Consider the following 20,487-nt stretch of genomic DNA (forward strand, 5'->3'; position numbering starts at 1 on the left):
CTTTTCTGGAGATTTTCAAATTTTGAAAGCTCAAAATCATTACTATTATTTATTACATTTATATAATTAATATATATTAATGTAAATATTATATTAACAGGGACCCCATTAGGGGTTCGGGACGGGACTGTCCATCCTCGCCCCCGCCCCCAAAATTAAAACGGGTCTCACATGACTTTTTGACATCTCTACACATAAAAAGTCAAACACACAGCCATAGGGGAATACAACTAGTAATTGGGGAACAAACACTCACACACATATGGGAATACAACTAGTAATTGGGGGTACAGATACAATTACAGTAAATAACATAAAAGTCATAAGTTTTCATTTTTTCGATTTTAACACCGTGTTTTTTTTACACTAAGTTTTCTCTTTTCTTCAATTTGTGACATAAATAAAATAAACATATCCAATTTTCACCCCCATCAATGAAAATCTTTGTTTGTATATAGTTTTTGTTTATCTTACATTTGTAAATAAGATTTGAACTATAGAACCTTAATTTGTCACATTATATATCCTTTGGGTTTCACTTATGCCTTAATCCAGTACTTTTACAAACTTTTTTTTTGCCTTTCCTCCCTCGTTTCTAAGACTTTGCCTCGTGTATGTAAATAACTTGTTTTCATAACTCAAAACCATGTCTGCTTTTTGGTCATAAAAACATTCATAGTTCATGTTTCTTGACTCAAAATTAAACCATATATGCCTTTAATTTGATCTTAAAGTAGAAAGAGAGAACCAGTTATTGGATTAATAGAAAGAAAGAGACAATTAATGATCAACTTACCATTTGCACACATCATAGGTCGGATAGAGACGGTGTGAAGGTAGAACAATGACATAACTAGAACCAATATTAACAATGACACCTCTTTTCCTCTCAACTGTTCCTTCAATCACAACTCTTGTTACCAAACCTGTACCTATCACATTCACTTTGATTACATTCATCCAAACTTCTTCTTCAACCTCATGAAAAAACCTAGCCACAGGATAGGTCACCCTAACATTATTCTCCAAAATACCCATGTCCAGTTGTTCACCATAACTCACCTTCAACATTTACCTAACTTCAAACACCATATTCTTGTTGGAAAATTCCACAATGAAAATATTGATCTTGTTGGTTGGGTGGACTGATAAAATCTCATCAGAAACTTCTTGGATATGTTACTTCTAACAAAGATTAGGTAATGGCCCTTTTGAGCTAGTTGGGAGGTAAAGGCTTCGCTGAAGCCGTCGGTTTCTCCGGTAATGATATCCCATGAGCCGTAGTTTTTGAGGTTCTTGGGTAGTCGAAAGAAAGTTATGAAAACCTATTTGAGAAGAGTGGTAATGAGATTGAAAGGAGAAAGAAAATCAATTACAGAAAATAGGGCAATTATGTCTTTGCATATGTTTATTTCATTTATATACTTTTATTAACCTACTGTACATATATTTTATTATATTATAAGGTAAATGGAACAATTATATCTTTGCGCATGTTTAAAAATGGAAAAGATTGAAAACTTATTGTCAAAATCGCAAAAAAAAATAATAATAATAAAATAAAATAAAATAAAACATAATGTCTTTTGCGCCACTTTTTTTTGCTTCTGACACGTCATCGTGCCAAGCCAGCCAGATTACCACCGGTCAAGTAGTCGGAATTGCAACAATTTGAAAATATCGTGACTTAATTTTAAAAAAAAAACGCGGTGTCAAAACCGAAAAAAAATGAGAAGTTAGTAACTTTTGTGCCATTTACCCATAGAATTACCCAAAATATACTAAAAAGGAAAAGGAACCAATTGGGAAAATTGTACAAGGAATAAACCAAGACACTACACAAGACAAACACTCTTAATAGTATTAATGTTAGGATCATAAAAAGAGGGGGCGGGGGAGGAAGGTTCTGTACACAACAAATAAAGAATTTTTATTTATTCCAGACCAACTTGTACATTTGATTACGAGTCGATTGCCATTGGGGAATCCACTCCTGAATCGACGCTCCCAAGGATCTGGAACTACCATTTTAACCCTTATCGTGGGATTCCATCCGAAAACCCAAAGTTCATGGTTGACTAATATGGCTTATCCCATCCGAGTACTTAATTGACTTACTTTACTGAAACAGCCTAAGCACCACTTCCTAAGATTCTTATATATATATATATATATATATATATATATATATATATATATATATATATATATATATATGAAAAATTAAATATCGCATACCTCTCTTTCTCTGTGTGTGTGTGTCTATATATATATATATATATATATATATATATATATATATATATATATATATGAAAAATTAAATATCGCCTACCTCTCTTTCTCTGTGTGTGTGTGTCTATATATATATATATATATATATATCAGTACCTGAGGTATTAGCGACAGACAGTTTCGTCGCTAATCCGTTGCTAAAGGCTATCGGCGACGAAAATTGTCAGTCGAAAAAACCATTGTCGTTAATAGCCAATGACAGATTAGCGACAAATTTAGTGAGGGATTAGGGACGGATTAGAGATGACACAAATCACTCAGGGAACCTCAAAATACCTTCTTAATCTGTCGCTAATGTCCGTCGTTGATTATAAGTAAAAGAACAATGTTTATGTATTAACAATGTTCTAGTAGGTGGTGAATCTGTCGCTATTCCATACAAGAATTCACATATGTAGTTTAAATGTTGTAACCCAAAATCAAAACATTAATATTCGACTTCCAAAATAGATATTAATATTTGATTAGCTAAATAAAAATTCATATTCGATTTTAAAGAATCGAAACCAAATCACAAAAATCAAAAGTGTCAAAGTATAGTTAGGTGGGTAATCTTGGCAAATTCTCTTTTTTTGTCTAAAATTGTTCACGTTCCTCCTTAAGCGATTCATTCATCTCATCACGATTACGATCAACAATAACCTAAAAAGTAAAAATGTATCAACCCATTATTTCAAGTCAATATAATTAGAGTCAATAGAAATAAGACTTTCATGAGCATAGGCAAGTAAACCGAACCCATACGAGGGACATTCTACCATTCTGATGAATCCTACTATGAACTTCAGGACTAAGATGTCCAGAACTACGAGGGGACATTCTACCATTCTGATGAGCATAGGCAAGTAAACTGAACCCATACGCTCCTTACTGATTAATACAACAGACACAATAGTGAAGATCCACTAGAATACTAAGCGAGGATCAAAATTTACTGGAGATCGAAGAGATCAAATGAAACAAAAATACCCGCATCTCTTTCCATAGTCTTACTGTATCTCTAAAGTCTTAATTTCGGGACGAAATTCCCTCTAACGGGGGGATAATGTAACAACCCGTATGCATGTAAGATAGAAATATGACTTTCATGAACCATACTTATGGGTGTTATTTAAGTATGTGTGATATTAATCTATGTTAGTTTAAATTATAATAAGCTAATACAAGTTACAAAACACTAAGAACTCAAAGAAGTCTACACATATGCATGTAAGATATATATGTGCATGGATGGAGTATTATTTATTTAAAATCATAATATATCTCAAATATGCATAGAATTCGGTTTTAGGAATCATTTCCCAACCTCAAAACCGAATTTACATCAAGGAATAAAGCAAGGACCGAATTCTCTTCAATCATTTAACTTGAAACCGATTTCCTTGTTCTCTGTGACACCATAACCGAATTCTCCTTTGTGCTTTGACCAAGAAACTGAATTCCTACCATTTACATTCACTTTAAGACTAAACACAAGGTGAATTCGGTCATATAGGACCGAATTCTCAAAGATAAGATCATAAAATGGCCGAACACTTCAATGATAATCCCTTTGACACATTTTCCTAAGCTTACATTCACCGCCTTAGAAGTTCCTTCATACTTAAGGAACAAATGGGATTCATTAAACACTTACACTAAACAAAACTTTCTCATATGCTCTCAAGTATCAAACAGATACCCAGTTAAACCTCAAACACTCAAGAACACATAGTACATTTGCATCCATATTTCTTCACTATTAGTAAGTATTTTCTTACAAACTATTGATTTGTTATAATAGTTTACTTAATATTTGATTATTAATCGATATTACGTATATAATATTATTAGGATACATTTGTTAACATGTATTCTATATCGGGAATCGTCACTACCACCTCGTTATCACTCAAGAACACACATACTTGGTGAGTTCATACTCCTGCATTTTTACTATTTTTACTGTTTTAGGGGGGGGGGGGGGAATACAAGTCTAACACAAGAATATTGTGTTTACAATCAAATGATTTCTAAATATTTCTAAAACGATTTTTAAACTACTGAAACTCTTTTAAATATTGTCAAACTCTTTTAAAGTTTTATAAACTCTTTTTAATTTATATTTTGCCAAAATCATATATATATATATATATATATATATATATATATATATATATATATATATATAAGATTTAAAGGGATTAGGACTGATAATTCGCTTTATTTCCCTTTTCCTTGTTTGGATGTGGACTCAGGGTAGAATTATTTGTCCCAATGTCGTTTCAATCTTAATTATATATATATATATATATATATATATATATATATATATATATATATATATATATATAGGAGTATGATCAAATGAGAACACCAAAAAGGTTGAGAACGTGAGAATAAAGTATATTCATTTGTGATTCCATGTATTCATTTGTGGAGAAATGATAAATTTTTAATCTGAATGAAGTTGTATTACTTTTTCTCTTCAATTGAAATTAAAGGCGTAAAAATTTATCATTTCTCCACAAATGAATACATGGAATCACAAATGAATATACTTTGTTCTCTTGTTCTCAACCTTTTAGGTGTTCTCATTTGATCCTTTATATATATATATATATATATATATATATATATATATATATATATATATATAAGTTAATTCAATCAGATTCATATTTCCATTGTAACATGTCGAGCAAAGAGGATACTTTCATGAATATTACATATCAAGTAGAAAACACATATAAATTATAATAGGTATAATTTATGGAAATCTCAAACTATTTTCACGAACTAGTTATACAAAGTTTAATTGATTAATCTTATACAAATACTTTAAATTCTAGAATACTAGAGAAAGATTATATTATCAGTTCATTTACTTCAAAATGACTTTTAAATCATTTGTTATATACGTAATCGTCAATATGCTTTTTGTGAGTCAATGTTTAGTTGCTTATTCATTTAGGCAATACAGTTAACGTCCTGATATTATAAATAGAATCTCCGGACAGAGAGCGAGACAAATGTGTATAGATCTATACAAGATTGACAATCCCGCACTCAGACTGTTAGCTACAGCCGGGGAGGCATGCCTATGAGTGACAAATGTCGTTAACAGTTCTAACGCTTACAAAATGTCATAGCAGGCCAGCTAGTCATAGTATGGTTATAATAACTCACCAAAAGATATGAGCAAATACGATTAGTGTATAATTTAATTAAACCAAAGAGTACGAATACAAAGTACTAGTTTTACAATAATATGAATTACAGTATTATATTACAATTTACAACTTCAGCTAGTGAAGTCAGGCATATTCACTTTTGCAGGGTTTTCAAAGAGTACAATTACAAAACTTGGAAAAACATAAACAATACAGAAAACATTCTTTTTATAGTTTTATTGAATTAAAGCTATGTTAAACTACTTTATAGTTTTACTAAACTAAAACTAAGTTATACTATTTTATAGTACAACAATACTCACATAGAACGGTTTTATGGTATTAAAACTACTTTACAGTTACATTAGAAAATATTGGATTTTTTGAAAACAAATACGATTGTTTACATGTCGATATGATTACTTAGTGGATACATTTGGTTATATACAATGAAGATCCGATAGACAGTGGAATGTGTGACTTCCGCCTCATTTCCTGTTCCTTGTTTGGTTGTGGACTTAGGGCAGATCCACCCATTCGACTGTCCATCCGATCTGAATTATATATAACTTGTATACATTAAGTAATCATAGAGGGAACTTGTCTGGTTATTACTTAATAAGAAAATATAGTATTTCCTGGAGAAACACATGAACAGATTTTAGAGAACAAATATTTACTTTATAAAACAAAATACTTATGAACTCACCAACTTAAATGTTGATACTCTCTTTTTCAAAATACTTGTATTCTCAGGGAACCAGTAGACAGGTACATCCCAGGATTTTAAGAAGACGGAGCAGTATAGAGTCACGTCTTCTAGCTTTTGTTATATAACTTTTGATGTCAAATATACAATGACTTAAATACTTATGTAGAACTTATACTTTATTAATGCAATGGTTGTTGTACTTTGATTACTATGATGCATGTGTTGTGATACTTAACATGAAGTCATCCACCCCCGGACGTTTCCGTCGTTCTGGTTTGGGGGTGTGACAGATTGGTATCAGAGCATTGTTTATAGTGAACTCAGTATATCAATTCATAGAAGATATACAACTATAAATACATTGGGGCTAAAGAGCTCTGACTACAAGTATATTTTTAAAATATAAGTATTTTATAAGAAGTATACTAATACTCATACATACGAGAACAACATCACAATTATAACAACATAAAAGTATTTGGATGTTGGACACTGCAGTTAAACCTAGACAGTTATGTAATTATATCTGGGATAAATATAGCACGATCAACTATATTTATTTGAGATACGACCAACATGTGTTTGGGAGTGATAGTGGTGTTGCAACAAGTCTAAAACTTAACAACTCCATATACAAAGGAATACTAGAGACAAACATAAAGTTTAAAATACTATAGGAGTATTTTATGATACTATACAATAACAGCAAGTCTAGGAACTTATCAACTTCATATACCAAGAAACATAGAATCAAATATATAATTAAAATACTACAGGAGTATTTTAAGTACTATAACTAAATTATGTGAAAACTAAAGACCCTTACTGGTAGGTCTATAGTTGTTGAGTGTATACGTTAAAGTTATATATCATTGAGATTTTATAGACTTAGAGTTTGTGATCTTCGCTCTACTTCCTGTTCCTTGTTTGGTTGTGGACTTAGAGTAGGATCACATATTCGAAGGTCTATTTGATCTTAGTTATATATAATCTGTATACACTACGTGATTATAGAAAGACCCGGTACGGATCATCCTCGTAAAAATTTAATTTTTAAGAAAAATGTTTTATTAATCTCATAGATTCGTTAGACACTCCCATTCTCGCACAACCGACACACCTGGACATCACAAACAACCAATAGAGGAGTCTAGGCAGAACCAAAAGAGGGTTCACGGGGAGAATTACGAGAAAGGACCGGACGAAGAGAAAGGCATTAGAGAGATCATAAACAAACCTTACCTTATCAGGAACAAACCAGAAAGCACTCTATACGTCACATTAGTAATTTATAATATGATATAACTTAGTGAGTTAGTGATTATACTACTCACACTATTTGTTAGATTTAACATTTCTTTCGTAACAACAAATACTAGTACAATGAGTCACCGAATTTTGTATAAGAGTGATAATTATTAAAAATTCATAAGTCTATTTTATATAGACCTCTGTTGTGAATTGTTTACAGAACCCTATAAAAGTCAGAACATGATAGATACAGAACCAAGATAACAAAGTTCAAGAGACACATGAGCTAGAACCATTACTACTGACTTACTACCATTTCATTCTGTTAAAACTTTATGATAAAAAGATGCCTTCCCGTAAAATTTTAGAGTGCGATCATACCAGCACTAAGGCACCGGATCCCATCAGAGCTTCACAGTTAAGTATACTTGTGCGAGAGTAATACTAGGACGAGTGAACTTAACCTTTGTATAATATATAATTCTACGCACTACCATGAATACATCATAGGGATGTAGGTTGAAACATTGAGAATTGTATAACAAAACAAGAAATCTATATGTATATATAAATAAATAGAGTACAACTAGCAATAATCATAGTTATTAACGAACTCGTTTCACAATATGTAACAGAATCATGCCTTCATATGGAAATAACTGTGACAACCGTCAAATTTCGGTCAATTCAAAGTCAACAAGTCAAACCGGTCAACTCCAATAACCCTTGTATGCTAGGGTTTACGTTATGTAATCACTATACAATTCGCTATTTTAATGAGAAATCCTCATTTGGAAAGTTCATGTGTTTGATTTTCCTTAGCCTTAACAGTGCTAAACAACGAACCAAAGCGATAAAACACTATTGCACAATCATCGGGATTGTGTACAACACTAAAACACGGTTTAATGGGGTTTACGAACCTTGCGTTGTGAAGCCGGACACTCAAATTAATCACAAACGAAACCTCTCTAAATCGTTTTCACTCTATCTCTTTCTAATTGAAATCTCTCCCAAATCTCTCCCAAATCTCTCCCAAATCTCTCTCAAAAGTTACTTTAACTTTTTGTAATCATTTGGGTCATCTCGACCCTTAACCGGGTCAAAAATCGCTTGAAACGGGATAAAAACGAGTAAAATAGCTTTAAGGATCCGAAACCAAAGCTTTTGGACCGAAGCCTCGCATCCGAGGCCTCTGGTCTGAAGCCGTGTCCGAAGCCAGGGTCCGAAGCCCGTGTCCGAAGCCCGTGTCCGAAGCCAGGGTCCGAAGTCCGAAGGTCCGAAGTCCGAAGGTCCGAAGTCCGAAGGTCCGAAGTCTCGCAGACAGGCCCTTTTTACCGGTTTTTCGACTACGACTTCGTTTTAACTCCGTTTTTCATTATTTTAACGTGGGATTTTCACCCAAAACTTTATTTTATAAACTAAGGCCCCAAAATATATAAATCTCCAGGGTTTTTATAAAATATATTAAAAGAATTGGTGATTGAACTAATTATTGAGGGAATATTTGCTTTTCCTTAATTTATGGCAAAAGCAACCCACTACCACCTCACTCTATGATCAGCCACTCTTTCCCACTACCCCTTGTCTCCTTAGTGGACCTTTACAACCAATCTCCAGCTCTTCCCACGTTCTAAGAGCTGGAGGATTGATCCTCTCTCCTCATTCTCCATAAAACTCTTTCATTCTACACTTAGCAACCAAGAACACTCTCCAAAATTCTCTCGTCTTTTCTCTCAACTTCAAGAACTTCAAGGCTTTCTCCAGGGATTTCTTGCTTCAATTAGTAAGTATCTTCATCATTCACATAATTATTAAACTCCATTCTACTCAAATCATTGATATCTTACACAAGTTCCATCTTATTCGGTGTTAGATTCTCGAATCATCAAGGCATCTTCTTAGTGTTCTTGAGTTGAACACTTCCTCTCTCTCACTTTCATCTACTGAAACCACATAAGGTGAGTTCATACCCATACATTTACATGTTTTTCTTAAGTTTTAAGGGGAGAATACAAGTAAAATCATCAAGAACACAATTAAACTTTTTCTAACAGATTACATCAGAAAAGATGGACGTTAATCACGGACTGTTTTGGTCAACTTAAATATTTTAGTTTTCAAAACTGTTTCAGGTGCAAGTAGTTCAAACTCTTAGCTTTAAAATGGCTACTTGCACATCTCCAAATGATTTTTCTACAATTAATGGTGATTTTTACAAAACTGCCTGTCATTTCAGAGGCAAACCCGGACCAGTCTGTGATTATGAACATTTTCACCTCTGTTAGAGATCACTCAAAATCATGATAAAATTTACGAACAAACTAGACTCATATTCCAAACTCTCAAAATTTGCGGATTTGGATTTAGAGCTGTGATGATTTTTCTATAAATTTTATAAGAATGGTAACAGAAACTGTTTTTAACGAAAAGTTGCTGTTAATTTCATTTCACCTTGTAACATGTTGAGCAAGGTGTATATCTTTATGTGACTATATGTTACTGCAATATATGACATTTTATCTTAATATTTAGACACACATCAGTTACAAATGGATTTGGTCATATAAAATATAAAGAATAACAAGTGATTATAATCAAAGTACAATCGATACATTCAAACATTAAATAAACTATTTTGAATATAGTTTGCATACATTACCACGTACTACCCTTGGTTGATAAACTATAATAGGTATAGTTTATGATACATTACATAACACATACATTTAAAAAGGGTACATTTATACAAAGGATATTTTCATTAAGCAAGGTACGGCCATACGGTACCAAGTTTTCATAACACGTAATTCCGTTAATGACTTTGTGAGACATTTACTTCAAATTACCATTAAGTCCTGTATTGTAACCAGAGTCTCCTTGAGGGAGAGCGTGATACTTGTGTATAGATCTATATTGGGTTTGACAAACCCACACCTAAACTGCATGCAACAGTTAGACCGATAGGTCTGGGGTGACAAATGTCATAACATTTCCGACGCCTGAAGAACGTCGTTTTAGGCAACCTTGGTCATAGTATGGTTATAATAAACTCACATAAAGTATTAACAAACATTGGAATTTACGGGAACTTCATTAAAATTTAACGAGTTTATGTCGATTTAAACTTGCATTCTTTTACTATAAATATGACAAATTACTTGTACATTTCGGTCTTTGGGTTTTAAGACTACATTTACACATTAAGGAAAATATTGGATTTTTCTAACACAAATACTACTTTTACAAACGAAAGGCTTTTAATAATACCAAACAGAAGCTTATGAACTCACCAACCTTTGTGTTGACACTTTTTCAAACAACTTGTATTCTCAGGAAATCATTAAACATGTAATCAAGTGCTTTTGAGGATGGGACGCTAAGGCGTCTACTATTTCATATTTTATCAACATATTGTGATTGATTCGTAAACATGTAATTCATACAATGATGTAATTTTTTTTCATATATATGTTGGTTGTGTTTGCTTGAATTACTATTACAATTGTTGTTATGATACTATACATGAAGTCCTCCACCCCCGGACGTTTCCGCCATCCTTGGTTTGGGGGTGTGATAGATTGGTATCAGAGCGCAGTTTATAGTGAATTAAGTATATCAAACCACATAAGATATACAAACTATAAACACAATTGGGACTAATAGTCTCTGATTTGTGCATTTTTCAAATAAATATACTTTTAGAAAATAAATGATTCTTTTTATTAAAAAGTATAAATACATGCATACATGCTCACATAGTGTCATAACTAGAAGAACATAAAATAAAAGAAGAGGAGTTGTACATTATGGGTATGCCTTGGTATATGTAAATCAAGTCTGGGAAGGATATAGCCTGATCAACTATATATGTCCGGGAATTGACTTGCATATACCGGGGGATGGTCAGGATGGACAACAAATCTAACAAACCTAATGACATACTACAAAGGATACTTTAAGAACTCAAAACTAAACATTTACAAATACTATAGGAGTATTTTGTGTTACTATAATAAAAATATTTTATACTTTCATTTTACCTCATAACCCAATGTATTGGGTCAATAAAAAGTATAAAATCGTATGTATCGTAAACATACCGGAAAACAACGTAATAATATACTTTATGTATAAAAGATTTCTCTCCCTATAAATACACTTTTACTAAAAGTACATTGGTTTACGACTTATGACAGAACCATGCCGCCAAGAAGAAGACCAAGACCTTCCAGCAACACAGCAACACCTCCTCCGCCGCCGCCTCCACAGTTTGATCCCGCGATGTTCCAGGCTGCAGTAACAGCAGCCGTAGCGGCCGCAATGTCGCAGATAGGGACCAACGGAGCTGGTGGTTCGGGATTGGGAGCTACACACTCTAACCACGGAGACAGTACGTGGCGTGCAAAAGAGTGTTCATACAAAGACTTCACAAATGGCAAACCCGACAACTTCAATGGAAGCGGGGGAGTCATCACGTTGATGCAATGGTTTGAAAAGACCGAAGTAGTCTTTCAGGTGTGCTCCTGCCCCGAAGCGAGCAAAGTTAAGTTCGCAACCTTAACCTTCACCGGCCGGGCCCTTACTTGGTGGAACTGTCGGGTTAAGTCACTTACTCTCGAAGTGGCTAGCTCCATAACCTGGGCAGAACTAAAAACGTTGATGATGAAGGAGTACTGCCCGAGAGGTGAAATTCAAAAGCTGGAACAAGAACTCTGGAACCTCAGGATGACGGGCTCTGACCTTGAAACCTACACCACCCGATTCAATGAATTGGCTCTCCTCTGCCCAACAATGGTTACTCCGGAGGAGAAAAAGGTGGAGCGATACCTTTGGGGACTGTCTCTCCACGTGCAAAGTAGTGTCCTGGCTTCAAGGCCAACTACTTTTGACAGTGCCAGGGAGCTGGCACAACAACTTGTTGACCACCGAGCCGGTCATAATACTACAACCACCACCACTGATAAATCAAAAGGGGGAAACAACAAAAGGAAGTTCTGGAATGAAAAGAAGAGCCAACCAGCACAGGACCCCGCTAAGAAGCAACAAATTGTTGCTGTCCATGCTGCCACTAATGCTGCCACTACTGCTACCACTCCAGCACCACCGAAGCCATATGCGGGAAAACTACCTAAGTGCAACAAGTGCAACTTTCACCACAATGGTGCTTGTAGGGAGATGCACTGTAACAACTGCGACAGGAAGGGGCACACTGCTCGTTTCTGTAAAGCGCCGGCTCAACCAATCAACCAAGTCGCCAGTACGGGGGCAACCCGGACCTGCTACAACTGTGGAGACGCAGGTCACTTCAAAAGAGACTGCCCCAAAGCACAAGCCCCTAATGCTGGTGGAGTAGGAAGAGTCCTAGCAATAGGACATGGGGAAGCAGTCGAGGATCCCACGGTGGTTACCGGTACGTTTCTCCTCAATAACTCTTATGCATGCGTACTATTCGATAGTGGAGCGGAGAGGAGTTTCGTGAGCCACCAATATAAACATTTACTTGAACAAAATCCCCAATCACTAAAGGATACTTATGTAGTAGAAATGGCAAATGGGAAAGTAGAACGCACTAGCGATATATACTCAGAATGTACTCTCACTCTAGACAACCATACATTTAAAATTGACCTGATGCCAGTCACCATAAAAAGCTTCGACGTAATCATCGGGATGGATTGGTTAGTTCCTCACCGTGCCGACATTCTATGTTACGAAAGGGCCGTTCGCCTCAATCTACCAAATGACGAAACCCTTCTCATCTATGGTGACAAACCTAGTGCGAATTTACAAATCATCTCATGCATCAAAGCCCAAAAGTATCTCCGGAAGGAGTACCACGCCTTCTTAGCCCATGTAGTAGACAAGAAACAAGACGTGAAAGACATCAAAGACATCCCCGAAGTGTGTAACTTCCCGGATGTGTTCCCAGAAGATCTTCCTGGTGTACCACTCGCACGACAAGTCGATTTCAGAATTGACTTAATACCCGGAGCTACCCCCGTAGCCAGAGCTCCATACCGCCTCGCACCATCAGAAATGCAGGAGTTGTCCAGTCAGTTGACCGAGCTTTTGAACAAAGGGTTCATCAGACCAAGCTTCTCACCTTGGGGAGCACCAGTCCTTTTTGTAAAGAAGAAGGACGGATCCTTTCGCATGTGCATCGACTATCGGGAACTAAACAAGCTCACCATCAAAAACCGATATCCTCTGCCCCGAATCGACGACCTTTTCGACCAACTCCAAGGAGCAAATTTCTTCTCAAAGATCGACCTAAGGTCAGGCTACCATCAGCTACGAGTTCAAGAAGAAGATATTCCCAAAACTGCATTCAGAACTCGCTATGGGCACTACGAGTTTGTGGTGATGTCCTTCGGTTTAACAAACGCACCTGCGGTATTCATGGACCTAATGAATAGAGTGTGTCGACCCTACCTAGACAAGTTTGTAATCGTATTCATCGACGATATCTTGATCTACTCGCGAAGCGAAGAAGAGCATCGCCTACATCTACGCCAAGTGCTAGAGACGCTAAGAGCGGAGAAGCTTTATGCTAAGTTCTCTAAGTGTGAATTCTGGATTAGAGAAGTGGATTTCCTTGGACATGTGGTAAGTGAGAAAGGCATACATGTGGACCCCTCCAAGATCAAGGCAATCGAGAATTGGTCAGCACCCAAGACGCCAACCGAAATTCGACAATTCCTTGGGCTTGCTGGCTACTACCGAAGATTTATACAAAACTTCTCCAAGATTGCGAAACCACTCACCACCTTGACGCAGAAAGGTGTGATATTCAAGTGCGAAAATAAACAAGAAACTGCTTTCCAAACGTTAAAACAAGCCCTATGCAGCGCACCGATCTTGTCTCTCCCAGAGGGAACCGAGGACTTCGTAGTGTACTGTGATGCTTCGAATCAAGGCCTCGGATGTGTGCTCATGCAGAGAGGGAAGGTTATCGCGTATGCATCAAGACAGCTTAAGACGCACGAGGTTAATTATACTACGCACGACCTGGAATTAGGAGCAGTGGTATTCGCTTTGAAGATCTGGAGACACTACCTCTACGGCACGAAATGCACTATCTTCACTGATCACAAAAGTCTTCAGCATATCCTCAATCAGAAAGAGCTCAACATGCGACAGAGGAGATGGGTGGAGTTGCTGAATGACTACGAGTGCGAAATTCGTTATCATCTGGGCAAGGCCAATGTAGTGGCCGATGCTCTAAGCAGGAAGGAGTACTCGGGCCGTCGAGTAAAATCCTTAACAATGACAATCCATTCCCACCTGACCATACAAATCAAGGAAGCTCAACTGGAAGCTTTGAAACCAGAAAAGGTGGCAGGAGAGACATTAAGGGGAATGGATAAAAACTTAGAAGTCAAGGATGATGGAGCACGTTATATCATGAACCGGATTTGGACACCGAAGTTCGGTGGACTCCGAGATGTCGTCATGAATGAAGCACACAAGACTCGATACTCCATCCATCCCGGGTCGGATAAGATGTATCTGGACCTCAAGAAATTATACTGGTGGTCGAACATGAAAGCTGAGATTGCTACCTATGTGAGCAAGTGCCTGACTTGCGCTAAGGTCAAAACCGAATACCAGAAACCATCCGGGCTATTACAACAGCCGGATATACCTGAGTGGAAGTGGGAACGAATAACAATGGACTTCATAACCAAGCTGCCTAAGACATCGGGCGGTCTTGACACAATATGGGTAATTGTAGACAGATTAACCAAATCAGCACACTTTCTACCAATAAAAGAAACCGACAAGATGGAGAAGCTGACTAGAACGTACATCAGAGAGATTGTACGACTCCATGGTGTGCCGATATCCATTATCTCCGAAAGAGATAGTAGATTTACCTCACGGTTTTGGTAGTCTCTACAAAAATCATTGGGAACTAGGCTTGACATGAGTACGGCCTACCACCCACAAACCGACGGACAGAGCGAACGAACCATTCAAACGTTGGAAGACATGTTAAGAGCTTGTGTGATAGACTTCGGTAAAGCATGGGATACCCATCTACCGCTTATCGAATTCTCCTACAATAACAGCTATCATACTAGCATCAAAGTCGCTCCATTCGAAGCTCTTTACGGTCGCAAATGCAAATCACCCCTGTGTTGGGCTGAGGTGGGGGATACACAGCTAGCTAGAGGGCAAGTCTCTAATAGCACCCTCACTGGCCCTGAAATCATAAGGGAAACCACAGAAAAGATCGTTCAAATTCGAGAGAGACTGAAAGCGTCTCGCGATCGGCAAAAGAGTTACGCAGACAAACGACGCAAACCCTTGGAATTCCAGGTGGGTGATCGAGTACTACTAAAAGTTTCCCCTTGGAAAGGAATGATACGATTCGGCAAACGCGGGAAACTAAATCCAAGGTACATCGGGCCATTCGAAATCCTTGCTAGGATTGGGCCAGTAGCATACAAACTTCGATTACCTCAGGAACTCGACAAAGTACATCCCACGTTTCACGTGTCGAACCTAAAGAAGTGTTTGTCTGATGAGACACTCGTAATACCACTCGACGAAATCAAAGTTAACGAAAATCTCCACTTCGTGGAGGAACCAGTCGAAATCATGGATCGGGAAATCAAACGAACGAAACAAAGTCGTATTCCCATCGTGAAGGTACGTTGGAACGCTAAACGAGGACCCGAATTCACCTGGGAACGCGAGGATCAGATGAAACAAAAGTATCCACATCTCTTCCCAAACTCTTGAAATCCCAGTCAAAATGAAAATTTCGGGACGAAATTCCTTCTAACGGGGGGATGATGTGACAACCGTCAAATTTCGGTCAATTCAAAGTCAACAAGTCAAACCGGTCAACTCCAATAACCCTTGTATGCTAGGGTTTACGTTATGTAATCACTATACAATTCGCTATTTTAATGAGAAATCCTCATTTGGAAAGTTCATGTGTTTGATTTTCCTTAGCCTTAACAGTGCTAAACAACGAACCAAAGCGATAAAACACTATTGCACAATCATCGGGATTGTGTACGACACTAAAACACGGTTTAATGGGGTTTACGAACCTTGCGTTGTGAAGCCGGACACTCAAATTAATCACAAACGAAACCTCTCTAAATCGTTTTCACTCTATCTCTTTCTAATTGAAATCTCTCCCAAATCTCTCCCAAATCTCTCTCAAAAGTTACTTTAACTTTTTGTAATCATTTGGGTCATCTCGACCCTTAACCGGGTCAAAAATCGCTTGAAACGGGATAAAAACGAGTAAAATAGCTTTAAGGATCCGAAACCAAAGCTTTTGGACCGAAGCCTCGCATCCGAGGCCTCTGGTCCGAAGCCGTGTCCGAAGCCAGGGTCCGAAGCCCGTGTCCGAAGCCCGTGTCCGAAGCCAGGGTCCGAAGTCCGAAGGTCCGAAGTCCGAAGGTCTGAAGGTCCGAAGTCTCGCAGACAGGCCCTTTTTACCGGTTTTTCGACTACGACTTCGTTTTAACTCCGTTTTTCATTATTTTAACGTGGGATTTTCACCCAAAACTTTATTTTATAAACTAAGGCCCCAAAATATATAAATCTCCAGGGTTTTTATAAAATATATTAAAAGAATTGGTGATTGAACTAATTATTGAGGGAATATTTGCTTTTCCTTAATTTATGGCAAAAGCAACCCACTACCACCTCACTCTATGATCAGCCACTCTTTCCCACTACCCCTTGTCTCCTTAGTGGACCTTTACAACCAATCTCCAGCTCTTCCCACGTTCTAAGAGCTGGAGGATTGATCCTCTCTCCTCATTCTCCATAAAACTCTTTCATTCTACACTTAGCAACCAAGAACACTCTCCAAAATTCTCTCATCTTTTCTCTCAACTTCAAGAACTTCAAGGCTTTCTCCAGGGATTTCTTGCTTCAATTAGTAAGTATCTTCATCATTCACATAATTATTAAACTCCATTCTACTCAAATCATTGATATCTTACACAAGTTCCATCTTATTCGGTGTTAGATTCTCGAATCATCAAGGCATCTTCTTAGTGTTCTTGAGTTGAACACTTCCTCTCTCTCACTTTCATCTACTGAAACCACATAAGGTGAGTTCATACCCATACATTTACATGTTTTTCTTAAGTTTTAAGGGGAGAATACAAGTAAAATCATCAAGAACACAATTAAACTTTTTCTAACAGATTACATCAGAAAAGATGGACGTTAATCACGGACTGTTTTGGTCAACTTAAATATTTTAGTTTTCAAAACTGTTTCAGGTGCAAGTAGTTCAAACTCTTAGCTTTAAAATGGCTACTTGCACATCTCCAAATGATTTTTCTACAATTAATGGTGATTTTTACAAAACTGCCTGTCATTTCAGAGGCAAACCCGGACCAGTCTGTGATTATGAACATTTTCACCTCTGTTAGAGATCACTCAAAATCATGATAAAATTTACGAACAAACTAGACTCATATTCCAAACTCTCAAAATTTGCGGATTTGGATTTAGAGCTGTGATGATTTTTCTATAAATTTTATAAGAATGGTAACAGAAACTGTTTTTAACGAAAAGTTGCTGTTAATTTCATTTCACCTTGTAACATGTTGAGCAAGGTGTATATCTTTATGTGACTATATGTTACTGCAATATATGACATTTTATCTTAATATTTAGACACACATCAGTTACAAATGGATTTGGTCATATAAAATATAAAGAATAACAAGTGATTATAATCAAAGTACAATCGATACATTCAAACATTAAATAAACTATTTTGAATATAGTTTGCATACATTACCACGTACTACCCTTGGTTGATAAACTATAATAGGTATAGTTTATGATACATTACATAACACATACATTTAAAAAGGGTACATTTATACAAAGGATATTTTCATTAAGCAAGGTACGGCCATACGGTACCAAGTTTTCATAACACGTAATTCCGTTAATGACTTTGTGAGACATTTACTTCAAATTACCATTAAGTCCTGTATTGTAACCAGAGTCTCCTTGAGGGAGAGCGTGATACTTGTGTATAGATCTATATTAGGTTTGACAAACCCACACCTAAACTGCATGCAACAGTTAGACCGATAGGTCTGGGGTGACAAATGTCATAACATTTCCGACGCCTGAAGAACGTCGTTTTAGGCAACCTTGGTCATAGTATGGTTATAATAAACTCACATAAAGTATTAACAAACATTGGAATTTACGGAAACTTCATTAAAATTTAACGAGTTTATGTCGATTTAAACTTGCATTCTTTTACTATAAATATGACAAATTACTTGTACATTTCGGTCTTTGGGTTTTAAGACTACATTTACACATTAAGGAAAATATTGGATTTTTCTAACACAAATACTACTTTTACAAACGAAAGGCTTTTAATAATACCAAACAGAAGCTTATGAACTCACCAACCTTTGTGTTGACACTTTTTCAAACAACTTGTATTCTCAGGAAATCATTAAACAGGTAATCAAGTGCTTTTGAGGATGGGACGCTAAGGCGTCTACTATTTCATATTTTATCAACATATTGTGATTGATTCGTAAACATGTAATTCATACAATGATGTAATTTTTTTTCATATATATGTTGGTTGTGTTTGCTTGAATTACTATTACAATTGCTGTTATGATACTATACATGAAGTCCTCCACCCCCGGACGTTTCCGCCATCCTTGGTTTGGGGGTGTGACAATAACCGACCAACCGACGAAACCCCGATTCTACATATAGACTCCGCTACATTCCAAGTCGTTGTAACAGCTGCTGTAACAGCTGCTGTGACAACTGTCATGGCGCAATTCAATGCTATCAATCCAACCGAAAATATAAACAGTGTCGACACTTCAAACCGTAGTGACAACCAAGGAAAACAACGAGTGACCATCTATAATTACACTCCAAAACACAAACCTAAGAGCAAGAAACGAGAGTTATGGATCAAGAAAGGAAGCAATTTGACCCAAGGACCTATCAAGGAACAACAGATAAAGACAGTCTGTGCTACTACTGTTCCTACTGTTGTTCTTACTACCCCTACACCAGCAAATCGATATGCTAGAAACCTACCGAATTGCAAGAAATGCAATTTCCATCACATAGGAAATTGCCACAAAATGCACTGTAAGAACTACAACAGAAAGGGGCACACCACTCGTTTCTGCAGGTAACCGGCACAACCAACCACCCAAATTCATGGCGTTGGAATAAGCCAAGCATGTTATGAGTGTGGCGAATCTGGACATTTCAAAAGATATTGTCCAAGGACGAGGAATGACGAAGAAGCTCATTTGTGTAGGACCCCGACCCAACACATCACTTCAACCACCGATGCTAGTACAATTCAAGTATGCCATGCATGTGGTGAAACGGGACATTTCAAGAGAGATTGTCCAACAGATAGGAATGATACAGGAGAGGGAGGAGTTTAACGACATGACATAAAGGAGTAACGAGAAACCTACTAGTATCTTTGGTATGTTTCCAATTAACAATAATTAAGCGTCGAATTTTCACAAAAGTTTTTGACAATTAAAAATTAAAAATCATAAATGGTCTTTTCGTTCAAATTAACACATCATTCATATAAAAACTAAAGATCATTGCAGGTAAGCTATGATGTCTTAGTGTATACACTAGAGTCATTTATAATTAAGATTTGTAGGCTTGGAGTGAGCGATTCCGCCTCATTTCCTGTTCCTTGTTCGGTTGTGGATTTAGGGCAGAGTCACTCAGTCGACTGTCTTTCCAATCTTAATTATACATGACTTGTATACACCAAGAGATTATAGAAGGACCTGTTAGGGATTATTTTATAAAAGTTCATCATTTTCGATTATCAGAACACTCGTACTGCTAGTACTCGCTAAATGCGGTGCATAATGTTCGCAGTAGTAATAACAAGGATAAAACTAAAAGCACTGGAAACATATACATAGAATAGTTCATCGTTCTAATAGTCACTTCTTTCAAATCGACTTAATATCTGTTACGATAAGAAGTTCCGATGTCATCTTTAGAAATGTATTGGTTTGGTCCTCACCATACCAACTTCCTATGATACGT

General features: G+C 36.6%; 1 pseudogene; it reads right to left on the minus strand.

Moving 5' to 3' along the window:
- Positions 1-792: 792 nt before the first annotated feature.
- LOC145121635 (very-long-chain 3-oxoacyl-CoA reductase 1-like) lies at positions 793-3,114 on the minus strand (annotated as a pseudogene).
- Positions 3,115-20,487: the final 17,373 nt, after the last annotated feature.

Source organism: Lactuca virosa, chromosome 6, assembly GCF_052849685.1.
Source record: "Lactuca virosa cultivar CGN04683 chromosome 6, Lactuca_virosa_CGN04683_v6, whole genome shotgun sequence".
In the NCBI taxonomy this organism is placed as follows: Eukaryota; Viridiplantae; Streptophyta; class Magnoliopsida; order Asterales; family Asteraceae; genus Lactuca; species Lactuca virosa.